This window comes from Schistocerca serialis, chromosome 5 (assembly GCF_023864345.2).
Source record: "Schistocerca serialis cubense isolate TAMUIC-IGC-003099 chromosome 5, iqSchSeri2.2, whole genome shotgun sequence".
NCBI lineage: Eukaryota > Metazoa > Arthropoda > Insecta > Orthoptera > Acrididae > Schistocerca > Schistocerca serialis.
Window position 1 is genome coordinate 845,967,635 of NC_064642.1, and position 16,090 is coordinate 845,983,724.

Genomic DNA, 16,090 nt, shown 5'->3' on the forward strand with positions numbered 1-16,090 from the left:
TATTGCATCGGAATACAAACAAAAGGCACAATGCCGACTTAAGTACAAGAAGACTGACTCTTCTTACTGTCTATGCTTTGAACCATTCCTGTGACACTAGTTATAGATTCCGATGGTTCACTTCAGGTTTACTGAATCCCTTGGACCTTCTTATTGACGATGGAACACAGATATTGCATCGGAATTAAATACAAAAGGCACAATGCAGACTTAAGTACAAGAAAACTGTCTCTTCTTACTGTCTATGTTTTGAACCATTCCTGTGACACTAGTTATAGATTCCGATGCTTCACTTCAGGTTAACTGTACCCCTCCGACCTTCTTATTGATGATGAAACACAGAATTTGCATCGGAATTATACAGAAAAGGCACAATGCTGACTTAAGTACAAGAAAACTGACTCTTCTTACTGTCTATGGTTTTAACCATTCCTGTGACACTAGTTATAGATTCCGATGCTTCACTTCAGGTTTACTGCACCCCTCCGACATTCTTATTGATGATGAAACACAGAATTTGCATCGGAATTAAACAGAAAAGGCACAATGCCGACTTAAGTACCAGAAAACTGACTCTTCTTACTGTCTATGGTTTTAACCTGTCCTGTGACACTAGTTATATATTCCGATGCTTCACTTCAGGTTTACTGTATCCCTCTGACCGTCGTATTGCCCATGAAACACAGAAATTGCATCGGAATTAAATAGAAAAGCACAATGCCGACGTAAGTACAAGAAAACAGACTCTTCTTACTGTCTATGTTTTGAACCACTCCTGTGACACTAGTTATAGATTCCGATGCTTCACATCAGGTTTACTCTATCACTCTGACCTTCTTATTGACGATAAAATACAGAAATTGCATCGGAATACAAACAAAAGGCACAATGCCGACTTAAGTACAAGAAGACTGACTCTTCTTACTGTCAATGCTTTGAACCATTCCTGTGAAACGAGTTATTGATTCCGATGGTTCACTTCAGGTTTACTGTATCCCTCTGACCCTCTTATTGACGATGAAACACAGAAATTGCATCGGAATACAAACAAAAGGCACAATGCCGACTTAAGGACAAGAAGACTGACTCTTCTTACTGTCTATGTTTTGAACCATTCCTGTGACACTAGTTATAGATTCCGATGTTTCACTTCGCGTTTACTGTATCCCTCTGACCTTCTTATTGACGTGAAACACAGAAATTGCATCGGAATTAAATACAAAAGGCACAATAAAGACTAAAGTACAGGAAGACTGGCTCATCTTACTGTCTATGCTTTGAACCTCTCCTGTGAGACCGGTTTTAGATTCCGATGCTTGACTTCAGGTTTAATGTATCCCTTGCACCTTCGTATTGACGATGAAGCACAGAAATTGCATCGGAATTAAATACATAAGACACAATGCCGACTTATGTACAAGAAAACTGACTCTTCTTACTGTCTATGTTTTGAACCTTTCCTGTGACACTAGTTATAGATTCCGATGCTTCACTTCAGGTTTGCCGTACCCCTCCGACCTTCTTATTGATGATGTAACACAGAAATTGCATCGGAATTAAACAGAAAAGGCACAATGTCGCCTTAAGTGCTAGTAAACTGACTCTTCTTACTGTCTATGGTTTGAACCATTCCTGTGACACTAGTTATAGGTTCTGATTCATCACTTCAGATTTACTGTATCCCTCTGACCTTCCTATTGACGATGAAACACAGAAATTGCATCGGAATTGAATACAAAAGGCACAATGCCGACTTAAGTATAAGAAAATTGACTCTTCTTACTGTCTATGCTTTGAACCATTCCTGTGACACTAGTTATAGATTCCGATGCTTCACTTCAGGTTTACTGTATCCCTCTGACAGTCTTACTGACGATGAATCACAGAAATTGCATCGCAATTACATACAAAAGGCAGAATGAAGGGTCAAGTACAAGACGTCTGGCTTTTCTTACTGTCTATGTTTTGAACCTTTAATGTGATACCGGTTTTAGATTCCGATGCTTCACTTCAGGTTTACTGTATCCCTTGGACCTTCTTATTGACGGCGAAACACAGAAATTGCATCGTGATTGAACAGAAAATACACAACGCTGACTTAAATACAAGAAAACTGACTCTTCTTACTGTCTATGGTTTTAACTATTCCTGAGACACTAGTTATAGATTCCGATGGTTCACTTCAGGTTTACTGTATCCCTCTGACCTTCTTATTGACGATGAGACACAGAAATTGCATAGGAATTAAGTACAAAAGGCACAATGCCGACTCTAGTACAAGAAGACTGGCTCTTCTTACTATCTATGTTTTGAACCTTTCCTGTGAGACCGGTTTTAGATTCCGATGCTTCACTACAGGTTTACTGTATCCCTTGGACATTCTTATTGTCGACGAAACACTGAAATTGCATCGGAATTAAATAGAAAAGGCACAATGTCGACTTAACTTCAAGAAAACTGACTCTTCTTACTGTCTATGGTTCGAACCATTCCTGTGACACTAGTTATAGATTCCGATGCTTCACTTCAGGTTTACTGTATCCCTCTGACCTTCTTATTGACGATGAAACACAGAAATTGCATCGGAATTAAATACAAAAGGCACAATGCAAACTCATGTACAAGAAGACTGACTCTTCTTGCTGTCTATGTTTTGAACCATTCCTGTGACACTAGTTATAGATTCCGATGTTTCACTTCACGTTTACTGTATCCCTCTGACCTTCTTATTGACGTGAAACACAGAAATTGCATCGGAATTAAATACAAAAGGCACAATAAAGACTAAAGTACAAGAAGACTGGCTCATCTTACTGTCTATGCTTTGAACCTCTCCTGTGAGACCGGTTTTAGATTCCGATGCTTGACTTCAGGTTTAATGTATCCCTTGCACCTTCGTATTGACGATGAAACACAGAAATTGCATCGGAATAAAATACATAAGGCACAATGCCGACTTAAGTACAAGAAAACTGACTCTTCTTACTGTCTATGTTTTGAACCTTTCCTGTGACACTAGTTATAGATTCCGATGCTTCACTTCAGGTTTACCGTACCCCTCCAACCTTCTTATTGATAATGTAACACAGAAATTGCATCGGAATTAAACAGAAAAGGCTCAATGCCGACTTAAGTACAAGAAAACTGACTCTTCTTACTGTCTATGGTTTTAACCATTCCTGTTACACTAGTTATAGATTCCGATGCTTCACTTCAGGTTTACTGTATCCCTCTGACTTTCTTATTGACGATGAAACACAGAAATTGCATCGGAATTAATTAAAAAACGCACAATGCCGTCTTAAGTACAAGAAAACTGGCTCTTCTAACTGTCTATGTTTTGAACCATTCCTGTGTCATTAGTTATAGACTCCGATGCTTCACTTCAGGTTTACTGTATCTTTCTGATCTTCTTATTGACGATGAAACACAGAAATTGCATCGGAATTAAATACAAAAGGCACAATGCTGACTTAAGTACAAGAAAAATGATTCTTCTTACTGTCTATGCTTTGAACCATTCCTGTGACACTAGTTATAGATTCCGATGCTTCACTTCAGGTAAACAAAATCCCTTGGACCTTATTATTGACGATGGAACACAGAAATTGCATCGGAAATAAATACAAAAGGCACAATGCAGACTTAAGTACAAGAAAACTGACTCTTCTTACTGTCTATGTTTTGAACCATTCCTGTGACACTAGTTATAGATTCCGATGCTTCACTTCAGGTTTACTGTACCCCTCCGACCTTCTTATTGATGATGAAACGCAGAATTTGCATCGGAATTAAACAGAAAAGGCACAACGCCGACTTAAGTACCAGAAAACTGACTCTTCTTACTGTCTATGGTTGTAACCTATCCTGTGACACTAGTTATATATTCCGATCCTTCACTTCAGGTTTACTGTATCCCTCTGACCCTCTTATTGACGATGAAACACAGAAATTGCATCGGAATTAATTAAAAAAGCACAATGGCGACTTAAGTACAGAAAACTGACTCTTCTTACTGACTATCTTTTAGACCATTCCTGTGTCATTATTTATAGATTCCGATGCTTCACTTCAGGTTTACTGTATCCCTTGGACCTTCTTATTGACGACGAAACACAGAAATTGCATCGGAATTAAATAGAAAAGCTCAATAACGACTTAAGTACAAGAAAACTGATTCATCTTACTGTCTATGTTTTAACCATTCCTGTGACACTAGTTATAGATTCCGATGCTTCACTTTAGGTTTACTGTACCCCTTGGACATTCTTGTTGGCGACGAAATACAGAAATTGCATCGGAAATAAATAGAAAAGCACAATGCCGACTTAAGTACAAGAAAACTGACTCTTCTTACTGTCTATGCTTTGAACCACTCCTGTGACACTTATTATAGATTCCGATGCTTCACTTCAGGTTTACTGTATCCCTCTGACCGTCGTATTGCCCATGAAACACAGAAATTGCATCGGAATTAAATAGAAAAGCACAATGCCGACGTAAGTACAAGAAAACTGACTCTTCTTACTGTCTATGTTTTGAACCACTTCTGTGACACTAGTTATAGATTCCGATGCTTCACATCAATTTTACTCTATCACTCTGACCTTCTTATTGACGATAAAACACAGAAATTGCATCGGAATAAAAACAAAAGGCACGATGCCGACTTAAGTACAAGAAGACTGACTCTTCTTACTGTCTATGTTTTGAACCATTCCTGTGACACGAGTTATTGATTCCGATGGTTCACTTCAGGATTACTGTATCCCTCTGACCCTCTTACTGACGATGAAACACAGAAATTAGTTCGGAATTAAATACAAAAGGCACAAAGCCAACTCAATTACAAGAAGACTGACTCTTCTTACTGTCTATGTTTTGAACCATTCCCGTGACACTAGTTATAGATTCCGATGCTTCACTTCAGGTTTACTGTATCCCTCCGACCTTCGTATTGATGATGAAACACAGAGATTGCATCGGAATTAAATACAAAAGGCACAATCCCGACTCTAGTACAAGAAGACTGGCTCTTCTTACTGTCTATATTCTGTACCTTTCCTGTGAGACCGGTTTTAGATTCTGATACTTCGCTTCAGGTATACTGCATCGCTCTGACTTTATTAATGACGATGAAACGCACATATTGCATCGGAATACAAACAAAAGGCACAATGCCGACTTAAGTACAAGAAGACTGACTCTTCTTACTGTCTATGCTTTGAACCATTCCTGTGACACTAGTTATAGATTCCGATGGTTCACTTCAGGTTTACTGAATCCCTTGGACCTTCTTATTGACGATGGAACACAGAAATTGCATCGGAATTAAATACAAAAGGCACAATGCAGACTTAAGTACAAGAAAACTGACTCTTCTTACTGTCTATGTTTTGAACCATTCCTGTGACACTAGTTATAGATTCCGATGCTTCACTTCAGGTTAACTGTACCCCTCCGACCTTCTTATTGATGATGAAACACAGAATTTGCATCGGAATTAAACAGAAAAGGCATAATTCTGACTGAAGTACAAGAAAACTGACTCTTCTTACTGTCTATGGTTTTAACTATTCCTGTGACACTAGTTATATATTCCGATGCTTCACTTCAGGTTTACTGTATCCCTCTGACCCTCTTATTGACGATGAAACACAGAAATTGCATCGGAATTAATTAAAAAAGGCACAGTCACGACTCAAATACAGGAAGACTGGCTCTTCTTACTGTCTATGTTTTGAACCATTCCTGTGACATTAGTTATAGATTCCGATGCTTCACTTCAGGTTAACTGTGCCCCTCCGACCTTCTTATTGATGATGAAACACAGAATTTGCATCGGAATTATACAGAAAAGGCACAATGCTGACTTAAGTACAAGAAAACTGACTCTTCTTACTGTCTATGGTTTTAACCATTCCTGTGACACTAGTTATAGATTCCGATGCTTCACTTCAGGTTTACTGTACCCCTCCGACATTCTTATTGATGATGAAACACAGAATTTGCATCGGAATTAAACAGAAAAGGCACAATGCCGACTTAAGTACAAGAAAACTGACTCTTCTTACTGTCTATGGTTTTAACCTGTCCTGTGACACTAGTTATATATTCCGATGCTTCACTTCAGGTTTACTGTATCCCTCTGACCCTCTTATTGACGACGAAACACAGAAATTGCATCGGAATTAAATAGAAAAACTCAATGCCGACTTAAGTACAAGGAAACTGACTCTTCTTACTGTCTATGTTTTGAACCACTCCTGTGACACTTATTATTGATTCCGATGCTTCACTTCAGGTTTACTGTATCCCTCTCACCGTCTTATTGCCCATGAAACATAGAAATTGCATCGCAATTAAATAGAAAAGCACAATGCCGACGTAAGTACAAGAAAACAGACTCTTCTTACTGTCTATGTTTTGAATCACTCCTGTGACACTAGTTATAGATTCCGATGCTTCACATCAGGTTTACTCTATCACTCTGACCTTCTTATTGACGATAAAATACAGAAATTGCATCGGAATACAAACAAAAGGCACAATGCCGACTTAAGTACAAGAAGACTGACTCTTCTTACTGTCAATGCTTTGAACCATTCCTGTGACACGAGTTATTGATTCCGATGGTTCACTTCAGGCTTACTGTATCCCTCTGACCCTCTTATTGACGATGAAACACAGAAATTGCATCGGAATTAAATACAAAAGGCACAAAGCCAACTCAAGTACAAGAAGACTGACTCTTCTTACTGTCTATGTTTTGAACCATTCCTGTGACACTAGTTATAGATTCCGATGTTTCACTTCAGGATTACTGTAGCCCTCCGACCTTCTTATTGATGATGAAACACAGAAATTGCATCGGAATTAAATAGAAAAGGCACAATGCCGACTTATGTACAAGAAAACTGACTCTTCTTACTGTCTATGTATTTAACCATTCCTGTGACACTAGTTATAGATTCCGATGCTTCACTTCAGGTTTTACTGTATCCCTCTGACCTACTTATTGACTATGAAACACAAAAATTGCATCGGTATTAATTACAAAAGGCACAATGCCGACTTAAGTACAAGAAAGCTGACTCTTCTTACTGTCTATGTTTTGAACCGCTCCTGTGACATTAGTTATGGATTACGATGCTTCACTTCAGGTTTACTGTATCCCTCTGACCTTATTCACGTGTAAACACAGAAATTGCATCGGAATTAAATACAAAAGGCACAATCCCGACTCTAGTACAAGTAGACGGGCTCTTCTTATTGTCTATATTCTGTACCTTTCCTGTGAGACCGGTTTTAGATTCCGATGCTTCGCTTCAGGTATACTGCATCGCTCTGACTTTCTTAATGACGATGAAACGCAGAAATTGCATCGGAATACAAACAAAAGGCACAATGCCGACTCTAGTATAAGAAGACTGGCTCTTCTTACTGTCTATGTTTTGAACCTTTCCTGTGAGACCTTTTTTAGATTCCGATGCTCCACTACAGGTTTACTGTATCCCTTGGACCTTCTTATTGACGACGAAACACAGAAATTGCATCGGAAATAAATAGATAAGCTCAATGCCGACTTAAGTACAAGAAAACTGATTCTTCTTACTGTCTATGTTTTGAACCATTCCTGTGACACTAGTTATAGATTCCGATGCTTCACTTCAGGTTTACTGTACCCCTCCGACCTTCTTATTAATGTTGTAACACAGAAATTGCATCGGAATTAAACAGAAAAGGCACAATGCCAACTTAAGTACAAGTAAACTGACTCTTCTTACTGTCTATGTTTTGAACCATTCCTGTGACACGAGTTATTGATGCCGATGGTTCACTTCAGGTTTACTGTATCCCTCTGACCCTCTTATTGACGATGAAACACAGAAATTGCATCGGAATTAAATACAAAAGCCACAAAGCCAACTCAAGTACAAGAAGACTGACTCTTCTTACTGTCTATGTTTTGTACCATTCCTGTGGCACTAGTTATAGATTCCGATGTTTCACTTCAGCTTTACTGTATCCCTATGACCTTCTCATTGACGATGAAACACAGAAATTGCATCGGAATTAATTAAAAAAGGCACAATGCCGACTTAAGTACAAGAAAACTGACTCTTCTTATTGTCTATGTTTTGAACCAATCCTGTGACATTACATATATATTCCGATGCTTCACTTCAAGTTCACTGTATCCCTCCGACCTTCTTATTGGCGATGAAACACAGAAATTGCATCGGAATTAAATAGAAAAGCACAATGCCGTCTTAAGTACAAGAAAACTGACTCTTCTTACTGACTATGTTTTGAACCACTCCTGTGACCCTAGTTATAGATTCCGATGCTTCACTTCTGGTTTACTGTATCCCTCTGACATTCTTATTGACCATGAAACACAGAAATTGCATCGGAATTAATTAAAAAAGGCACAATGCCGACTTAAGTACAAGAAAACTGACTCTTCTTATTGTCTATGTTTTGAACCAATCCTGTGACATTACATATATATTCCGATGCTTCACTTCAAGTTCACTGTATCCCTCCGACCTTCTTATTGGCGATGAAACACAGAAATTGCATCGGAATTAAATAGAAAAGCACAATGCCGTCTTAAGTACAAGAAAACTGACTCTTCTTACTGACTATGTTTTGAACCACTCCTGTGACCCTAGTTATAGATTCCGATGCTTCACTTCTGGTTTACTGTATCCCTCTGACATTCTTATTGACCATGAAACACAGAAATTGCATCGGAATTAAATACGAAAGGCACATTGCCGACTTAAGTACAAGAAAACTGACTCTTCTCAGTGTCTATGCTCTGAACCTTTCCTGTGACACTAGTTATAGATTCCGATGTTTCACTTCACGGTTACTGTATCCCTCCGAACTACTTATTGACGATGAAACACAGAAATTGCATCGGAATTAAATAGAAAAGGCACAATGCCGACTTAAGTATAAGAAAACTGATTCTTCTTACTATCTATGTTTTTAACCAATCCTGTGACATTAGTTATAGATTCCGATGCATCACTTCAGGTTTACTGTATCCCTCTGATCTTCTTATTGACGATGAAACACAGAAATTGCATCGGAATTAAATACAAAAGGCACAATGCAGACTTAAGTACAAGAAAACTGACTCTTCTTACTGTCTATGTTTTGAACCATTCCTGTGACACTAGTTATAGATTCCGATGCTTCACTTCAGGTTAACTGTACCCCTCCGACCTTCTTATTGATGATGAAACACAGAATTTGCATCGGAATTAAACAGAAAAGGCATAATTCTGACTGAAGTACAAGAAAACTGACTCTTCTTACTGTCTATGGTTTTAACTATTCCTGTGACACTAGTTATATATTCCGATGCTTCACTTCAGGTTTACTGTATCCCTCTGACCCTCTTATTGACGATGAAACACAGAAATTGCATCGGAATTAATTAAAAAAGGCACAGTCACGACTCAAATACAGGAAGACTGGCTCTTCTTACTGTCTATGTTTTGAACCATTCCTGTGACATTAGTTATAGATTCCGATGCTTCACTTCAGGTTAACTGTGCCCCTCCGACCTTCTTATTGATGATGAAACACAGAATTTGCATCGGAATTATACAGAAAAGGCACAATGCTGACTTAAGTACAAGAAAACTGACTCTTCTTACTGTCTATGGTTTTAACCATTCCTGTGACACTAGTTATAGATTCCGATGCTTCACTTCAGGTTTACTGTACCCCTCCGACATTCTTATTGATGATGAAACACAGAATTTGCATCGGAATTAAACAGAAAACGCACAATGCCGACTTAAGTACAAGAAAACTGACTCTTCTTACTGTCTATGGTTTTAACCTGTCCTGTGACACTAGTTATATATTCCGATGCTTCACTTCAGGTTTACTGTATCCCTCTGACCCTCTTATTGACGACGAAACACAGAAATTGCATCGGAATTAAATAGAAAAACTCAATGCCGACTTAAGTACAAGGAAACTGACTCTTCTTACTGTCTATGTTTTGAACCACTCCTGTGACACTTATTATTGATTCCGATGCTTCACTTCAGGTTTACTGTATCCCTCTCACCGTCTTATTGCCCATGAAACATAGAAATTGCATCGCAATTAAATAGAAAAGCACAATGCCGACGTAAGTACAAGAAAACAGACTCTTCTTACTGTCTATGTTTTGAATCACTCCTGTGACACTAGTTATAGATTCCGATGCTTCACATCAGGTTTACTCTATCACTCTGACCTTCTTATTGACGATAAAATACAGAAATTGCATCGGAATACAAACAAAAGGCACAATGCCGACTTAAGTACAAGAAGACTGACTCTTCTTACTGTCAATGCTTTGAACCATTCCTGTGACACGAGTTATTGATTCCGATGGTTCACTTCAGGCTTACTGTATCCCTCTGACCCTCTTATTGACGATGAAACACAGAAATTGCATCGGAATTAAATACAAAAGGCACAAAGCCAACTCAAGTACAAGAAGACTGACTCTTCTTACTGTCTATGTTTTGAACCATTCCTGTGACACTAGTTATAGATTCCGATGTTTCACTTCAGGATTACTGTAGCCCTCCGACCTTCTTATTGATGATGAAACACAGAAATTGCATCGGAATTAAATAGAAAAGGCACAATGCCGACTTATGTACAAGAAAACTGACTCTTCTTACTGTCTATGTATTTAACCATTCCTGTGACACTAGTTATAGATTCCGATGCTTCACTTCAGGTTTTACTGTATCCCTCTGACCTACTTATTGACTATGAAACACAAAAATTGCATCGGTATTAATTACAAAAGGCACAATGCCGACTTAAGTACAAGAAAGCTGACTCTTCTTACTGTCTATGTTTTGAACCGCTCCTGTGACATTAGTTATGGATTACGATGCTTCACTTCAGGTTTACTGTATCCCTCTGACCTTATTCACGTGTAAACACAGAAATTGCATCGGAATTAAATACAAAAGGCACAATCCCGACTCTAGTACAAGTAGACGGGCTCTTCTTATTGTCTATATTCTGTACCTTTCCTGTGAGACCGGTTTTAGATTCCGATGCTTCGCTTCAGGTATACTGCATCGCTCTGACTTTCTTAATGACGATGAAACGCAGAAATTGCATCGGAATACAAACAAAAGGCACAATGCCGACTCTAGTATAAGAAGACTGGCTCTTCTTACTGTCTATGTTTTGAACCTTTCCTGTGAGACCTTTTTTAGATTCCGATGCTCCACTACAGGTTTACTGTATCCCTTGGACCTTCTTATTGACGACGAAACACAGAAATTGCATCGGAAATAAATAGATAAGCTCAATGCCGACTTAAGTACAAGAAAACTGATTCTTCTTACTGTCTATGTTTTGAACCATTCCTGTGACACTAGTTATAGATTCCGATGCTTCACTTCAGGTTTACTGTACCCCTCCGACCTTCTTATTAATGTTGTAACACAGAAATTGCATCGGAATTAAACAGAAAAGGCACAATGCCAACTTAAGTACAAGTAAACTGACTCTTCTTACTGTCTATGTTTTGAACCATTCCTGTGACACGAGTTATTGATGCCGATGGTTCACTTCAGGTTTACTGTATCCCTCTGACCCTCTTATTGACGATGAAACACAGAAATTGCATCGGAATTAAATACAAAAGCCACAAAGCCAACTCAAGTACAAGAAGACTGACTCTTCTTACTGTCTATGTTTTGTACCATTCCTGTGGCACTAGTTATAGATTCCGATGTTTCACTTCAGCTTTACTGTATCCCTATGACCTTCTCATTGACGATGAAACACAGAAATTGCATCGGAATTAATTAAAAAAGGCACAATGCCGACTTAAGTACAAGAAAACTGACTCTTCTTATTGTCTATGTTTTGAACCAATCCTGTGACATTACATATATATTCCGATGCTTCACTTCAAGTTCACTGTATCCCTCCGACCTTCTTATTGGCGATGAAACACAGAAATTGCATCGGAATTAAATAGAAAAGCACAATGCCGTCTTAAGTACAAGAAAACTGACTCTTCTTACTGACTATGTTTTGAACCACTCCTGTGACCCTAGTTATAGATTCCGATGCTTCACTTCTGGTTTACTGTATCCCTCTGACATTCTTATTGACCATGAAACACAGAAATTGCATCGGAATTAATTAAAAAAGGCACAATGCCGACTTAAGTACAAGAAAACTGACTCTTCTTATTGTCTATGTTTTGAACCAATCCTGTGACATTACATATATATTCCGATGCTTCACTTCAAGTTCACTGTATCCCTCCGACCTTCTTATTGGCGATGAAACACAGAAATTGCATCGGAATTAAATAGAAAAGCACAATGCCGTCTTAAGTACAAGAAAACTGACTCTTCTTACTGACTATGTTTTGAACCACTCCTGTGACCCTAGTTATAGATTCCGATGCTTCACTTCTGGTTTACTGTATCCCTCTGACATTCTTATTGACCATGAAACACAGAAATTGCATCGGAATTAAATACGAAAGGCACATTGCCGACTTAAGTACAAGAAAACTGACTCTTCTCAGTGTCTATGCTCTGAACCTTTCCTGTGACACTAGTTATAGATTCCGATATTTCACTTCACGGTTACTGTATCCCTCCGAACTACTTATTGACGATGAAACACAGAAATTGCATCGGAATTAAATAGAAAAGGCACAATGCCGACTTAAGTATAAGAAAACTGATTCTTCTTACTATCTATGTTTTTAACCAATCCTGTGACATTAGTTATAGATTCCGATGCATCACTTCAGGTTTACTGTATCCCTCTGATCTTCTTATTGACGATGAAACACAGAAATTGCATCGGAATTAAATACAAAAGGCACATTGCTGACTTAACTACAAGAAAAATGATTCTTCTTACTGTCTATGCTTTGAACCATTAATGTGACACTAGTTATAGATTCCGATGCTTCACTTCAGGTTTACTGTACCCCTCCGACCTTTTTATTGATGATGAAACACAGAATTTGCATCGGAATTAAACAGAAAAGGCACAATGCCGACATAAGTACCAGAAAACTGACTCTTCTTACTGTCTATGTTTTGAACCATTCCTGTGACACTACTTATAGATTCCGATGCTTCACTTCTGGTTTACCGTACCCCTCCGACCTTCTTATTGATGATGAAACACAGAATTTGCATCGGAATTAAACAGAAAATGCACAATGCCGACATAAGTACCAGAAAACTGACTCTTCTTACTGTATATGTTTTGAACCATTCCTGTGTCATTAGTTACGGATTCCGATGCTTCACTTCAGGTTTACTGTATCCCTTGGACCTTCTGATTGACGACGAAACACAGAAATTGCATCGGAATTAAATAGAAAAGCTCAATGCCGACTTAAGTACAAGAAAACTGATTCTTCTTACTGTCTATGTTTTTAAGCATTCCTGTGACACTAGTTATAGATTCCGATGCTTCACTTCAGGTTTACTGTATCCCTCTGACCTTCTTATTAGCGATAAAACACAGAAATTGCATCGGAATACAAACAAAATGCACAATGCCGACTTAAGTACAAGAAGACTGACTCTTCTTACTGACTATGTTTTGAACCATTCCTGTGACACGAGTTATTGATTCCGATGCTTCACTTCAGGTTTACTGTATCCCTCTGACCCTCTTATTGACGATGAAACACAGAAATTGCATCGGAATTAAATACAAAAGGCACAAAGCCAACTCAAGTACAAGAAGACTGACTCTTCTTACTGTCTATGTTTTGAACCATTCCTGTGTCACTAGTTATAGATTCCGAGGTTTCACTTCAGGTTTACTGTATCCCTATGACCTTCTTATTGACGATGAAACACAGAAGTTGCATCGAAATTAAATACAAAAGGCACAATGCCGACTTAAGTACAAGAAAACTGACTCTTCTTACTGTCTATGTTTTGAACCATTCCCGTGACACTAGTTATAGATTCCAATGCTTCACTTCAGGTTTACTGTGTCCCTCCGACCTTCTTATTGACGACGAAACACAGAAATTGCATCGGAATTAAATAGAAAAGGCACAATGCCGACTTAAGCACACGGAAACTCACTCTTCTTAATGTCTATGATTTGAACCATTCCTGTGACACTAGTTATGGATTCCGATGCTTCACTTCAGGTTTACTGTATCCCTCTGACCGTCTTATTGACGGTGAAACACAGAAATTGCACCGGAATTAAATACAAAAGGCACAATGCCGACTCAAGTACAATAAGACTGGCTCTTCTTACTGTCTATGATTTGAACCTTTCCTGTGAGACCGGTTTTAGATTCCGCTGCCTCACTTCAGGTTTACTGTACCCCTCCGACCTTCTTATTGATGATGTAACACAGAAATTGCATCGGAATTAAACAGAAAAGGCATAATGCCGACTTAAGTACAAGAAAACTGACTCTTCTTACTGTCTATGGTTATAACCATTCCTGTGACACTAGTTATAGATTCCGATGCTTCACTTCAGGTTTACTGAATCCCTCTGACCTTCTTATTGACGATGAAACACAGAAATTGCATCGGAATTAATTAAAAAAAGGCACAATGCCGACTTAAGTACAAGAAAACTGACTCTTCTTTATGTCTATGTTTGAACCAATCCTGTGACATTACATATAGATTCCGATGCTTCACTTCAGGTTCACTGTATCCCTCTGACCTTCTTATTGACGATGAAACTCATAAATTGCATCGGAATTAAATACAAAAGGCACAATGCTGACTTAAGTACAAGAAAAATGATTCTTCTTCCTGTCTGTGTTTTTAAAAATTCCTGTGACACTAGTTACAGATTCCGATGCTTCACTTCAGGTTTACTGTATCCCTTGGACCTTCTTATTGACGACGAAACACAGTAATTGCATCGGAATTAAGTAGAAAAGCACAATGCCGACATAAGTACAAGAAAACTGACTCTTCTTACTGACTATGTTTTGAACCACTCCTGTGACCCTAGTTATAGATTCCGATGCTTCACTTCAGGTTTACTGTATCCCTCTGACCGTCGTATTGACCATGAAACACAGAAATTGCATCGGAATTAAATACAAAAAGCACAATGCCGACTAAAGTACAAGAAAACTGACTCTTCTTGCTGTCTATGGTATTAACCATTCCTGTGACACTAGTTATAGATTCCGATGCTTCACTTCAGGTTTACTGTATCCCTCTGACCTTCTTATTGACGATGAAACACAGAAATTGCATCGGAATTAAATACGAAAAACACATTGCCGACTTAAGTACAAGAAAACTGACTCTTCTTACTGTCTATGCTTTGAACCTTTCCTGTGACACTAGTTATAGATTCCGATGTTTCACTTCACGTTTACTGTATCCCTCCGAACTACTTATTGACGATGAAACACAGAAATTGCATCGGAATTAAATAGAAAAGGTACAATGCCGACTTAAGTACACGAAAACTGACTCTTCTTACTGTCTATGGTTTTAACCATTCCTGTGACACTTGTTATAGATTCCGATGCTTCACATCAGGTTTACTGTACCCCTCTGACCTTCTTATTGACGATGAAACGCAGACATTGCATCGGAATTAAATACAAAATTCACATTGCCGACTTAAGTACAAGAAAACTCACTCTTCTTACTTTCTATGTTCTGAACCATTCCTGTGACATTAGTTATAGATTCCGATGCTTCACTTCAGGTTTTCTGTATCCCTCTGACCTTCTTATTATCGATGAAACACAGAAATTGCATCGGAATTAAATACAAAATGCACAATGCCGACTTAAGTATAAGAAAACTGATTCTTCTTACTGTCTATGTTTTTAACCTATCCTGTTAAACTAGTTATAGATTCCAAAGCCTCACTGCGGGTTTACTGTATCCCTTGGACCTTCTTATTGACGACGAAACACAGATATTGCATCGGAATTAAATAGAAAAGCACAATGCCGACTTAGGTACAAGAAAACTGACTCTTCTTACTGTCTATGTTTTGAACCACTCCTGTTACACTAGTTATAGATTCCGATGCTTCACTTCAGGTT